Source organism: Schistocerca serialis, chromosome 3, assembly GCF_023864345.2.
Source record: "Schistocerca serialis cubense isolate TAMUIC-IGC-003099 chromosome 3, iqSchSeri2.2, whole genome shotgun sequence".
NCBI classification, from domain to species: domain Eukaryota; kingdom Metazoa; phylum Arthropoda; class Insecta; order Orthoptera; family Acrididae; genus Schistocerca; species Schistocerca serialis.
Window position 1 is genome coordinate 402,929,307 of NC_064640.1, and position 14,579 is coordinate 402,943,885.

Below are 14,579 nucleotides of genomic sequence, written 5' to 3' on the forward strand. Positions count from 1 at the left end.
TTAAACTTTTCACTGGGTGGGGGGGGGGGGGGGGGAGACTTCAACCAAGGATCCTTCACTCCGCAGCTGCTCACGCTAACCACGAGACCGCGGCGATCCTGAACTAACGCTGTCCTTGATGTTGCCTATGTTGTGCGTGGACTACTCAGTTTGTATATTTTGCTTATTTTTTCATAGTTCCACACAACTTCTTCCTGTTTTCTCGATTGATCTGTGTTCAGTTTCTCAAGGCCTATCCACTGTGCTAACTTATAACTAAATCTGAGGGGAGTGCGATGGGGAGGTTCCCTTGTAAGAAGACATCAACTACCCGTGCTTTACGAGGTCGAGCACTATCGTCCATCAGTACGAAGTCTGCTCCCACGCCACCTCGCAACAATCGCACATGAGATCCCAAGATCTCGTGGTGATACCTGACAGCAATTAAACCTGGCCGAGTCACCCGTACAATTTCATGAAAAGGTGTTATAGTGGTCAAAATAATCCCTAACCACACCATTAACGATCTTCCTCGATATAGGTCTCTTTCCACAATGTTTGATATCTGAAACCTTGTTCAAATGGTTCAAATGGCTCTGAGCACTATGGGACTCAACTGCTGAGGCCATTAGTCCCCTAGAACTTAGAACTAGTTAAACCTAACTAACCTAAGGACATCACAAACATCCATGCCCGAAGCAGGATTCGAACCTGCGACCGTAGCGGTCTTGCGGTTCCAGACTGCAGCGCCTTTAGCCGCACGGCCACTTCGGCCTGAAACCTTATTTCACGTTCCTTCCAGATGCGAATGCGTCGAGGATCACTCTCCAGACCAAATCGGAACTCACCTGCTAAAAGAACATTGGCCCACTGTTCGACTGCCCAGGTGGCATGTTGACGACTCCACTCTAAACGTTTCCTTCTGAGAAGACTATCACAGATACTCATACGGAAGGTCTCCGAAAATAAAGGCTAGTCTGCCGAAGCCGTCTGTACACCGTTTGCATTGGTACAAGACGTCGAGCAGACGCTGCGAGGTCAGATGCCAGTTGCCGTGCAGTACTAAGGCGGTACCGTTGTGCCCTTACGGCCAAATAACGGTCTTCTCTTTTTGATATCACACGTGGTCGGTCTTGCCCTGGCCTTCGGAATACTGTTTCGGTCTCTATAAATTGTCGTCACATCCGAGAAACACCAGAAGATTCACATTAACCTTTCGGGTCACATCAGTTTGCGACTCTCGTGCTTCCATTCTTCTTAAGGCCCTCGACCGCACGGAGTCTGGTAGGCGTCTTCTTTGTGTCATACGGCACTGTCTGTGACTGTATACACAGCGACTATGGACGTGGGACTTCCCGGCAAACACTACCTAGTTTGATAGGTGCCCTGAAGTCATCAAAAATGGCTCTAAGCACTATGGGACTTAACATCTGAGGTCATCAGTCCCCTAGACTTAGAACTACTTAAACCTAACTAGCATAAGGACATCACACACATCCATGCCCGAGGCAGGATTCGAACCTGCGACAGTAGCAGCAGCGCAGTTCCGGACTGAAGCGCCTAGAACCGCTCTGTCACAGCGGCCGGCCTGACGTCATCATTGACATGGTTGTCCATTGACCGGAACGCCATCTTTCGTGCAGAACATGATTGTACTGACATCTGTTGACATTTTGTATGATTATACCGTGAATTAGGTACAACACGGGGAAATAGAGGTTTGTTGCTTTAATTTTGGACACCAATATATGTAAGCAGAACTTTGTGCTAACCTCTACTTATGACTATGAGAGCTTTGAAGCCCGCATGCTAGAGCCGTTATGAGAGGCACTGCAAGACTGCAGTCTGTGCAGTCTGAAATATATAGTACTAAATGAAAGTATCTGGAGGCAGACATGGAACACCGTGTGGTTGTTAGGCGTCCCAAGGGACGAAGGGTTAATGGTGCTATATAATGATTTACCACCCGCTGACATCATTCCAAGAGGAACGAGAAAACTAAAGTTTCTGAGTAAATGTAAACATTATGGCGCACAAATTATGTTACAATCGGACCATTTGATCCGTACTAACACCAGCAAAAGGATGTAGTTCCTACACTGAATATAGACGTTGACTGCCATGTAATACAGGGTGAGAAGCAGAAACTGTTGGACATATCCGTGAGACTGCCACTCGACAATGTTGTGAGACACCAAGGCGTTTTAAATCTGGCAGGAAACAAAATCGAAGAGCTTCAGAACGAAAATGAGTATCAGCAAAGGACAACTTTCCGAGAATGGTCAATGAGTGACTATTCCATATGGGGATGTTCAGGGTCTGCAACATTAGTTGTATTAATTTTAATCTGTTGTTTATGTGCATATGGTACATGTTGTAGAAAATGTGGCAAACGATTACGTGAAATAAGTGGAGGATGCTGTACCAGAATCTGCGTAACCAATACTGTTGTAAACAGATGTCCATCTAGAGAACTACACTGAAGATACAAAGAAGCTAGTACACCTGTTAATACCGTGTAGGGCCCCCGCGAGCGCGCTGAAGTGCCGCAACACGACGTGGCATGGACTCGACTAATGTCTGTGGTAGTCCTGGAGGAAACTGACACTACGAACATTGGAGGGCTGCCCATAAATCCGTAAGAATACGAGGGGCTGGACATCTCTTCTGAACAGCAGGTTTCAAGGCATCAATAATGATCATGCATGGACGTTTTGGTGGCCAGCGGAAGTGTTTAAACTCAGAATATTGTACCTGTAGTCTCTCTGTAGAAATTCTGGACCTGTAGGGTTGGTTGGTTGTTTGGGGAAGGAGACCAGACAGCGTGGTCATCGGTCTCATCGGATTAGGGAAGGATGGGGAAGGACGTCGGCCGTGCCCTTTCAGAGGAACCATCCCGGCATTTGCCTGGATCGATTTAGGGAAATCACGGGACCTGGAGGGTATCGCATCGTCCTGCTGTAATTGCCCATCAGAATGTATAATGGACACGAATGGATGCATGTGATCAGACAGGATGCTTACGTACGTGTCACCTGTTAGAGCCGTATCTAGACGTACACTATGTGATAAAAAATATCGGACACCCCAAAAAATTCGTTTTTCGTATTAGGTGCATTGTGCTGCCACCTACTGCCAGGTACTCCACATCAGCGACCTCAGTAGTCATTAGACATCGTGAGAGAGCAGAATGGGGCGCTCCACGGAACTCACGGACTTAGAATGGGGTCAGGTCACTTGTGTCATACGTCTTTACTCGAGATTTTCACACTCCTAAACATCCGTAGGTCCACTGTTTCCAATGTGATAATGAAGTGGAAACGTGAAGGGACACTTACAGCACAAAAGCGTACAGGCTGACCTCGTCTGTTGACTGACAGAGACCGCCTACAGTTGAACAGGGTCTTAATGTGTAATAGATAGACATCTATCCAGACCATCACACAGGAATTCCAAACTGCATCAGGATCCACTGCAAGTACTATGATAGTTACGCAGGAGGTGAGAAAACTTAAGATTTCATGGTCGGGCGGCTGCTCATAAGCCACACATGATTCCTGTAAATACCAAACGACGCCTCGCTTGGTGTAAGGAGCATACCCATTGGACGATGGAACAGTGGAAAAACGTTGTGGAGTGACGAATCACGATACATAATATGGCGATCCGATGACAGGGTGTGGGTACGGCGAATGCCCGGTGAACATCTTCTGCCAGCATGTGTAGTGCCAAAAGTAAAATTCGGAGGCGGTGGTGTTATGGTGTGGTCGTGTTTTTCATGGAGAGGGCTTGCATCCCTTGTTGTTTTGCGTGGCACTATCACAGCACAGGCCTACATTGATGTTTTAAGCACCTTCTTGCTTCCCATTGTTGAAGAGCAATTCGGGGATGGCGATTGCATCTTTCAACACGATCGAGCATCTGTTCGTAATGCATGGCCTGTGGCGGAGTGATTACACGACAATAACATGCCTGTAATGGATGGGCCAGTACAGAGTCCTGACTTGAATCTTATAGAATACCTTTGAGATGTTTTGGAACGCCGACTTCGTGCCAGGCCTCTCCTCCGTGAAGAATGGGCTGCCATTCCCCAAGAAACCATCCAGCGCCTGACCTGACTGACCGTACCCCTGCAAGAGTGGAAGCTGTCATCAAGGCTAAGGGTCGACCAACACCATATTGAATTCCAGCATTACCGATGGAGGGCGCCACGAACTTGTAAGTCATTTTCAGCCAGGTGTCCGGATACTTTTGATCAGATTGTGTATCAGGGGTCCCATATCACTCCAACTGCATACACCCCACATCATTACTGAGCCTCCACCAACTTGAACAGTCCCCTGCTGATAGGCAGGGTCCATGGAGTGATGAAGTTGTCTCCATACCCGTGCATGTCCATCCGCTTGATACAATTTGAAACAACCAGGCAACATGTTTCCAGTCATCGATAGTCGAATATTGCTGTTGTCGGGCCCAGGCGAGGTGTAAATCTTTGTGTCGTGCAGCCATCAAGGATACACGAGCAAGCCCATATCGATTATGTGTCGTTGAATGGTTCGCACGCTGACACTTGTTGATGGCCCAGCACTGAAATCTGCAGCAATGTGCGGAAGGGTTGCTCTTCTGTCACGCTGAACGAATCTCTTAAGTCTTCGTTGGCTCCGTTCTTGCAGGAGGTTTTTCCAGCCGCAGCGATGTCTGAAATTTGATATTTTACCGAATACCTGATATTCGCGGAACACTCGTGAAGTGGTCGCACGGGAAGATCCCCACTTCATTGCTACCTCGGAGATGCTGTGTCCCATCCCTCGTGAGCCGACTATAACATTTTCTTAGATCTTGATAACTTGCCACTGTAGCAGCAGTAACCGATATAACAACTACGCCAGACACTTACTGTCTTATATAGGCGTTGCCGACCGCAGCGCTGTATTCTGCCTGTTTACATTCGGATACGCATGCCTATACCAGTTTCTTTGGCGCTTCAGTGTTGTTAGTATGCGCATATGCATAGTGCCGAATCGTACGATGATACGGAGGACGAATGAAAGTCAACCAAATTTTCGCCCTTCCCGGATAAAGTGACATGGAGAGAACAAAGTTAGACGTCACGTGTTTCCACGGAAATAATAGCTAACACACACCAATGGTATAATGCCCAAAACTACGTACAGATAAAAGATAAATCTTGCACCTGTAATATAAGAAAACTGGTAGTTATAATAATAAGTTCTTCTGTAAGTGGCAAAACGACAGGTAATGCCATGAGCAAAACGGAGTCACAAATTGAGAATGGTGTAGTGAATGTGTAAAACCAGTATAGAACCGTGAGCAAAATGGACTCACTAAGATGATAAAAGTGAAAATATATAGTTGATTTTATTTAAAGTATGTGAAAGGTATTTTATGAAAAGTAGATCTAAAGGTATTCCATGTAAAGTATGACAAAGACATTTTATGAATACTGTATTCTATTTACCATGTGTCCTAAGTGTGTTGTGACCGATGCACAGTAACCTGCCAATGCACATGTATGTAAACTGTTTTGGTAGGTACTAACAAGAGGATCGTTCCTATGAGAGTGGGAATAGAACTGGGAATTTTATAACCTCTGAGGACAAGGCCTTTAAAATTTCCCCAGGGAATAAGAGGTGTTCGGAATCTCAGGCCCGCCGGAACTGTTCATTGGAACACTTGAGAATTGCTCCTCTGGAGCAGCGCTGAAGCTGGCTACGGGCAGGAAGCGTTGCCTCAGTTTTTGACAGCGGTAACAACCACAGATGTCTTCGTGGCGCCATGCTACAAACAGTTTCACAGACAGGGCTACGTAACCCGCAGCAAGCAAAGACTTGAGCAGCTGAGCTCCTGCTACAGGGGGGAGGGGGTGTGGGGAGGGAAGTTTCCAGATCTAGTCTAACATGGTAATGAAAGCGTACTGTATACGTGACTAGCCCCTCTTAGTACGTCACAAATTGTTCTGGAAACATCCTTGTGACGGCCTACGAGCCATATAATAAGGGCACATCAGTACACAGGACAGAGTTGTGAACAGCAGTATCCATGCGATACCGTCTCAGCGTCACATGTCGCCGGACGTGGGACTTAGGCCGACTTGACAGCCGCGACGCAGGCCGTTACATGGAGATAGTCTCAGAGTAGTAGACGGGAAAGTTATGGAAAGTAGTACTTAGTGGTATTGCCAGAGGAGCCTTCCATGTTCGTTAGCAAAGGACTTAGAATATCTACCCTGCTTTCTTAAAATATCCTCACCAAATTCCACATTCTGCACTACTTCCAGCTTATATCCAGCAGCTGTCGGATTTCTACAAGCGGCCCACGCCGATTTCCACTCATCGAGAGATTCAACTGAGGTAAGACACCGGTGTAGTAACAACATGTCCTTCCAACTCCCTCTCGAGACACGACAACCATATCTAGCACAATGACTGCGCGTAGTGAGTTAAAAAGAATGGGGTACAATTTCCCAGCTGCTGCTCTTATATGTACCTGTAGTCAGTGTAAGCGACGGTTGAGGTTCTGTAACGAGCGACGCCACTGGACAGTGGGTGATTGGAATCGAGTGATGAATGCCGTTATACCGTGTGGCAGTCCTACGGAAGGGTCTGAGTTCCGTGAATGCCTGGTGAACATTACCTGCCATTATGTTTAGTGCTGAAAGTTAAGCACAGAAGTGGTAGAGTTACGGTATGCGCATGTTTTCTGTGGTTAGGACATGGTCTCCCCGCTTAAGGAAACACTAAATGCGGAAGCCTATGAACATTGATTTAACAGCAGTTTGTACTGCGTACAGTAGAGGATCAGTTCGGAGACGATGATTGTTTGTATGGGCTCCCTGTCATAAAGTAGCATCTGTGAGGTACTGATTTATGAGCAATATCATTCCAGTACCTTACTGGGCAACCGAGAGCCACTATCCGAATGCAGTGAAAGTCCTTTATGACGAATCAGAGCGTCGACTTGGCTCCAGACTCCAGCGTCTAACATCACTATCTTTTCTGGTTTCTGCGTTTGAAGAAGAATGGGGTACCATTCCTACATAGACATGCACACGCTTCATTCAACTTGTACTCGGCAAAGTTAAAGCCGTCATAAAGGCGAAGGGTACACATCCCCCGTGTTAATGTCCACTAACAGGTTCAAAAAATGGTTCAAATGGCTCTGAGCACTATGGGACTTAACATCTGTGGTCATCAGTTCCCTAGAACTTAGAACTACTTAAACCGAACTAACCTAAGGACATCACACACATCCATGCCTGAGGCAGGATTCGAACCTGCGACCGTAGCGGTTGCGCGGTTCCAGACTGTAGCGCCTAGAACCACTCGGCCGCCCCGGTCGGCCACTAACAGGTGTACGGACACTTTTTATAAGACAGCATACGATATTTTCACACACCTCCCTTAATTAATTCTTTGCGTCAATCTGTAGTGACGTTAACCGGTTTTGAATCGCCTTTGAAATCTTTAATTTCATTTCCCGATAATACGCGGACTGTTTGTCATGCCGCCCAATATCTCATGTTGCAAACAATTCTCATAAATAAATTGAATCCGCTCTTTCGATGAAGTGAGTTGCTGATTCTCAAACAAACACTTTTCATCGGAAAACATTAACCATATTCCAGCAGAATGTAATCTTCTAGAGCAGAAAATAAGATAATATCTACGTAATTGCGAACATTAGCAGGTTTTTCAGAACACTGGTGCCAGAGTATGCTGCGGTCAGAAGAGCAGTTAATCTGGGAGACAGCAGAAATTGCATGCCCGTAATTGGCCGGAGGCTCATTGCCGATCCGTGTTAACACCGCACGCTTCTGGCCACCAAACAAATCACCAGCACAATATACAAACATGTTCATTAATTCCTCATTCGATGTATTCGCTTGTAACTACAAATGTTTTTAGAAAGAATAAAGGGAACTACTGAAATCAGCTAAGCTTAGTATAACATTTTTAAGTCTCAGAACATTTCAGCGTATAGCACTGCAATCGTCACTCATCAATTACTCAAAAATGTTCAAATGTGTGTGCATTCCTAAGGGACCAAACTGCTGAGGTCATCGGTCCCTAGTCTTACACACTACTTAAACTAATTTAAACTAACATATCCTAAGAACGACAGATACGCCCATGCCCGAGGGAGGACTCGAACCTCCGGCGGGAAGCAATTAATCCAAGACAACTGAATGGAATGGCGCCATAGTATACGGCGGTACCGTAAGCTAACACTTGAAATAAGATTATTCGTTAAAAAATTCTACGTAGAACCTTGAAGAATTTAGTGCGACAATAGTGGAGAATAGAGCCGCATCAATTTTATAATTATTGAAAACAAGATGCTATCGAAAAGCTCTCTCCTCTTTCTCCTTCCTCAAGCTCAATGAAAAAGTTTATTTCAGACGCTTTCTGAGATATTAAATAATTTTTGGAGGAATATGATGTTACGAGGAAACACATGTCTTTTCTCAAAAACTGGATGTATAAATAATTCTGCTACTTGTTTTCCGTTCGTCTGACAATTATTTATCAGTCATTGACAATTATCATTCGTGATACTTTACTATTTCCACTTGTTAGGCGTATATTATATTTGAGACCGATATCGGACATACACTGAAAATTTGCATACTAAACAAATATCTCCAATAACTGATAAATGTTGCAGTATGTGTATTGGTTACTTTTGGCTGGCCTCAAATGAAACACACGCGCTGTTTACACTGCAGTAGTTCGTTCATATCTCTAATCTGGAGCCCGTTAACACTGTGCTGTTACGATTGGCTTGTGAAATTACTGTCATAGTTCCTTTAAAAGAGTTAACTTTATTGAATGATTCGTTTACGTTTGCTCATTTATTTACATTTTAGCCCTAGTAGTATGAGCTCAAATTCAAGTAACGGTAGTTATGAAACGGAATAGTGGCCGTGATAGAAGCAGTTTTAAGTGATCCCCATGGAAAGTCAAAGTAGCGGACGCGTGTCAGCTGAAGTCTTGTGGTGCAGGCGGTAGGTGAAACTTCCTGACGGTCGGAAACAGAGAAATCGTTGTGCTCCGGCAGCGTGGCCAGCCTACGAACAAAGAAATACGATATAAATTTCGACTTTTTAATAGCCGTTGCAACTAGTTAATTATAAGCTAATCCATTTTACCTCCTTGTGGGTGTTATTAATTACAGTAAATTAAATTCCATCTCTGGCATAATGTCCTTTTGGAAGGCTAAGGGTTTCACAAGAGTAATCTTTCATCTTCTGGTTTTCTGAAGTTGACACGTGCCAAAGAATATAGAGGATAACGTTGTGATTTACTCCTCCCTCGGGGTAGAACACCATTCCGCCAAATTCATTTCTCAGAGAGAAATCCTTGCTCGAATCTATACGAGCACATTTCTCGCTGAGTGTTATGAACAGCCACGACATGACAAGAATGTGGATTGGTTACGGAGTTCATTTTGTATCCTTGTCGAACCATGAGGCTTACCTTTCTTAGCGCAAAGGATAAGGGCAGAGCTGGTCCTAAACGCCGCTGTGTCCACCTACTTCCATCACGATGGATTATCCACTACCTACAGCTGTAAAGGCTCGTTGAAACTAGAACAGACAAGCTCAGTCTGTTCCCATGACCTATGATCAACCAGAAAGTATTCAATCATATCGAAGTCTGAAGTCTCGTTAATGTGAGACCTATGAAAGTTTGATTGAAAATAAAGCGAAGAAAGCTTAAATCCTATTTTAATAAACTTCTTTCCACTCTTAAATTTATCATCAGCTGCTGTCTCTCTGTTCTATAGCCTTAGCCTTGTACTAGCAGTAGTAGGGCAAATTGGGTGCAGACCAACTCTGCATTGTTGCCAAATTTATTCCAGATGGATGATCGAAGATGGCAGCCACAGATGTGGCAATGTCGCACTAACGTCATGACAGGAAATTCAGATTTTGGTGGGAAAATACATGAACTGAGTCACCCCCACAGACCTAACTCCATATCTCCCATGACCTCCACTCCTTAGCCCTCTCTTCCCCAATCTGGAATTAGGAGGGAAAAGGACTCGATCTGTGCTAGGTTGCTGGATAGTACAGACACAAATCATTATTTTTTTATACATTGCAGTGTATTGTTTATTTAAAGAAATTGACTTGTCACAAATTGAGCACTAGACAGTAGCTCGATCTACTGTATTCACCTTGAGGCCTGTAGTCCAACTGACCTAGTTCACAACACCACCACCACAGGACGCTGTTGGTCCTCCTCCCTCCCCTCCCATGACATAATCCAAGATGCAGACCGAGGATAAAATGGCGGAAAATTCGCTCTGTCTGTGTCTACCCGCTGGACTGGAAGGATCTCATGACGGTAGGCTAATATTGCATGTACAATGCATTGTTTGAACAATTTGTTTAAGAATATTGTTTATTTATTTCAGAAATAGCAATACACCTTGAAGTTGATGCTGGTGTTCTTAACAATTTTGATGAAGACAAACAGTTGCGATGCTTTTTCATTCCAATCGTGTAATGAACCACATAGATACACTGCCACAGATAGCTTAAATTTATCTGGAAAACTTTCTCACCTCTTGCCACCCGCACAGACTGCCCAGAGTTTGGTTGCGCCGAAGGGATTTGGAACTACCAGTATCCGTGTTGGCCACTGGAAGAAGCCATGCGCCAGACTCGCAGCACCGGCATGCAGTAACTACAGGACGGCCGCGCTAAGCACTAACACGGGCACTCCATAATCGCACTAAGCACTTCCTGTCCAGCAGGAAATACCCGTAGTCTCCCACCACACTCCTGGCACAAGGATATCCCTTGTTGCTGAACATGAACTGCCACTGGAGCTTTTATATCTGGTGTTTAAGCAATGTGTGAAATATTGTCACATACATGTCCTGAAGATATCACAGGATCTAAATGTACCGCTGCACAAATAGAGAGAGAGAGAGAGAGAGAGAGAGAGAGAGAGAGAGAGAGAGAGAGAGAGAGCTTTACAGATGTCACAAGAATAATCTTAACAATTTTATCCCAAGGAATACCACCACCTAACTTTAACACAGACTCTGAAATTATCGTGATACACTTGTGAAATCTCCCTGAGACACTTCGTCCGCTTTTATGGGAAATACTACATCCTTCACTTGTCTTCGAGCATGAGCTGCTACAGGAAGTTATTAAATCCAATTGAATATGTCTCTAAATACTCTTTCAAAAACAACGCTGAGCTCTAGTTTGCCTCATTTTTCCGATGTATACCGCCACACTCGAACCCAGGCTCTAAATAGATCGCTGCACACTTGTGAAACTCTCAGTCTTCATCCAACCTTCCTCCTTGAGACACTTCACGAGATTTTGTGGGAAATAGATCCGGAGACCGATATCAGCGTAAATATCCGATTTTAAACGCCAAAACGACGATATTTGGAACTCGAAATAAATATCTCTGTAACTCTAAACAGGACGCTCACCACTTTTCAAGTTTTAGCTACTGTTCTGAAGGCCCTGACACAGCGAGAAAAATTTCTGAGTTCTATAGCTGCTGTGGTGTTCATCACTTTTCTCATACGCTCCATGGGCTTAGTTTATACTTGCTGCTGGAGTCAGGGATGTTAAGGCGGTTGCTTTTTTTTATTATTATTATTTTCCTCACTTCTCGAAGCACACTAGTGTCTAAGCACAGACAGGAAAATCTGAAGAGTTACATATCTGAAAGTTCATGACATATTTCGAATTCAACAACAAAACGTAAAAAAAAACCACCAACAGAATTCTAAGCACTGTCCTACAGACGAGAAAAGTGGCTGGAATTTTCGGTGAATTTTCGATATCCAACAACTGCAGTTCTGGAGAGGTTCTAAACTCACAATGGCAGGTTGGAGGTAACATCCTGCCTGTCCGAATTAGAGAAGGATGGTCTGCTTGGACTTGTCCCTAAACGCTCGAACAAAGAAGACATCACGTTACTCTCAGACGCCACGGAACTTTCCATTGATACCTTGCCCCTGTCTTGCACCAACCAGTCTGTGGAAACTCCTATGCCCCACACAAAGGATGTCTTGTGATTCTCTGACGTCACGGGACTTCTTTTCAATGGAGCATTCTGAGTGAAACTTACCGAATTTACCCATCAAACTGCTGCTGCCGATGTGGGAACACCGTCCATCACTTTCAGCAGATGGACAAATTACGAGATTTTCAGTGGCCAACTATTTTGTACAGATCGAAAAACATACTGCAGTCATATTGCACAGACAGTTATACCCCGCAAAAGTGGTCTACAGTTTATAAAATGCGGAAACTAACTCAAAATGGTTGTATACATGGAAGAAGCCTGGAGATACTAGAAGGTATCAGATAGATTATATAATGGTAAGACAGAGATTTAAGAACCAGGTTTTAAATTGTAAGACGTTTCCAGAGACAGATGTGGACTCTGACCAGAATCTATTGGTTATGAACTGTAGATTAAAAGTGAAGAAACTGCAAAAAGGTGGGAATTTAAGGAGATAGAACCTGGATAAATTGACTAAACCAGAGGCTGTACAGAGTTTCAGGGAGAGCTTAAGGGAACAAATGACAGGAATGGGGGAAAGAAATGCAGTAGAAGAAGAATGGGTGGCTTTGGGGGATGAAGTAGTGAAGGCAGCAGAGGATCAAGTAAGTAAAAAGACGAGGGCTAGTAGAAATCCTTGGGTAACAGAAGAAATATTTGTGGTGTCACCGCCAGACACCACACTTGCTAGGTGGTAGCCTTTAAATCGGCCGCGGTCCGTTAGTATACGTCGGACCCGCGTGTCGCCACTATCAGTGATTGCAGACCGAGCACCGCCACACGGCAGGTCTACAGAGACTTCCTAGCACTCGCTCCAGTTGTACAGCCGACTTTGCTAGCGATGGTTCACTGACAAATTACGCTCTCATTTGCCGAGACGATAGTTAGCATAGCCTTCAGCTACGTCATTTGCTACGACCTAGCAAGGCGCCATTACCAGTTACTATTGATGCTGTAAAACATGTACCGTCACGAGCGATGTTCACCAATTGTGGATTAAAGTTAAGTATTCCAGCAGCTACGTACGTTATTGGCTATGTTAATTACCTTGTCCTGTTCCAGACCTCACGCCAGCCTGTGTGAGCTTAAACGCGTGCCTTTCGGCTTCCTCCTCGTGGATTGGCTGTCTTGCCAATCCACAACAATATTGAATTTATTTGATGAAAGGAGAAAATATAAAAATGAAGTAAATGAAGCAAGCAAAAAGGAGTACAAACGTCTCAAAAATGAGATCGACAGGAAGTGCAAAATGGCTAAGCAGGGATGGCTAGACGACAAATGTAAGGATGTAGAGGCTTATCTCACTAGGGGTAAGATAGATACTGCCTACAGGAAAATTAAAGAGACCTTTGAAGAGAAGAGAACCACTTGTACGAATATCAAGAGCTCAGCAGGAAACCCAGTTCTAAGCAAAGAAGGTAAAGCAGAGAGGTGGAAGGAGTATACAGAGGGTCTATACAACGGCGATGTACTTTAGGACAATATTATAGAAATGGAAGAGGATGTAGATGAAGATGAAATGGGAGATATAATACTGCGTGAAGAGTTTGACAGAGCACTGCAAGACCTGAGTCGAAACAAGGTCCCGGGAGTAGACAACATTCCATTAGAACTACTGACGGCCTTGGGAGAGCGACTCCTGACAAAACCCTACCATCTGGTGAGCAAGATGTATGAGACAGGCGAAATACCCTCAGACTTCAAGAAGAATATAATAATACCAATCCCAAAGACAGCAGGTGCTGACAGATGTGAAAATTGCCGAACTATCAGTTTAATAAGTCACAGCTGCAAAATACTAACACGAATTCTTTACAGACGAATGGAAAAACTGGTAGAAGCCGACCTCGGGGAGTATCAGTTTGGATTCCGGAGAAATATTGGAACACATGAAGCAATACTGACCTGTCGAAGTAGAGAGGACATAAAATGAAGACTGGCATTGGCAAGGAAAACGTTTCTGGAGAAGAGAAATTTGTTAACATCGAGTATAGATTTAAGTGTCAGGAAGTCGTTTCTGAAAATATTTGTATGGAGTGTAGGCATTTATGGAAGTGAAACATTGACGATAAATGGTTTGGACAAGAAGAGAATAGACGCTTTCAAAATGTGGTACTGCAGAATAATGCTGAAGATTATATGGGTAGATCACATAACTAATGAGGAGGTATTGAATAGAATTGGGGAGAAGAGGAGTTTGTGGCACAACTTGACTAGAAGAAAGGATCAGTTGCTAGAACATGTTCTGAGGCATAAAGGGATCACCAATTTAGAATTAGAGGGCAGCGTGGAGGGTAAAAATCGTAGAGGGAGACGAAGAGATGAATACACTAAGCAGATTCAGAAGGATGTAGGGTGCAGTAGGTACTGGGAGATGAAGAAGCTTGCACAGGCTAGAGTAGCATGGAGAGCTGCATCAAACCAGTCTCAGGACTGAAGCCCACAACAACTCAAAATGTTTCAAATGGCTCTGAGTACTATGGGACTTAACATCTGAAGTCATCAGTTCCATAGAACTTAGAACTACTTATACCT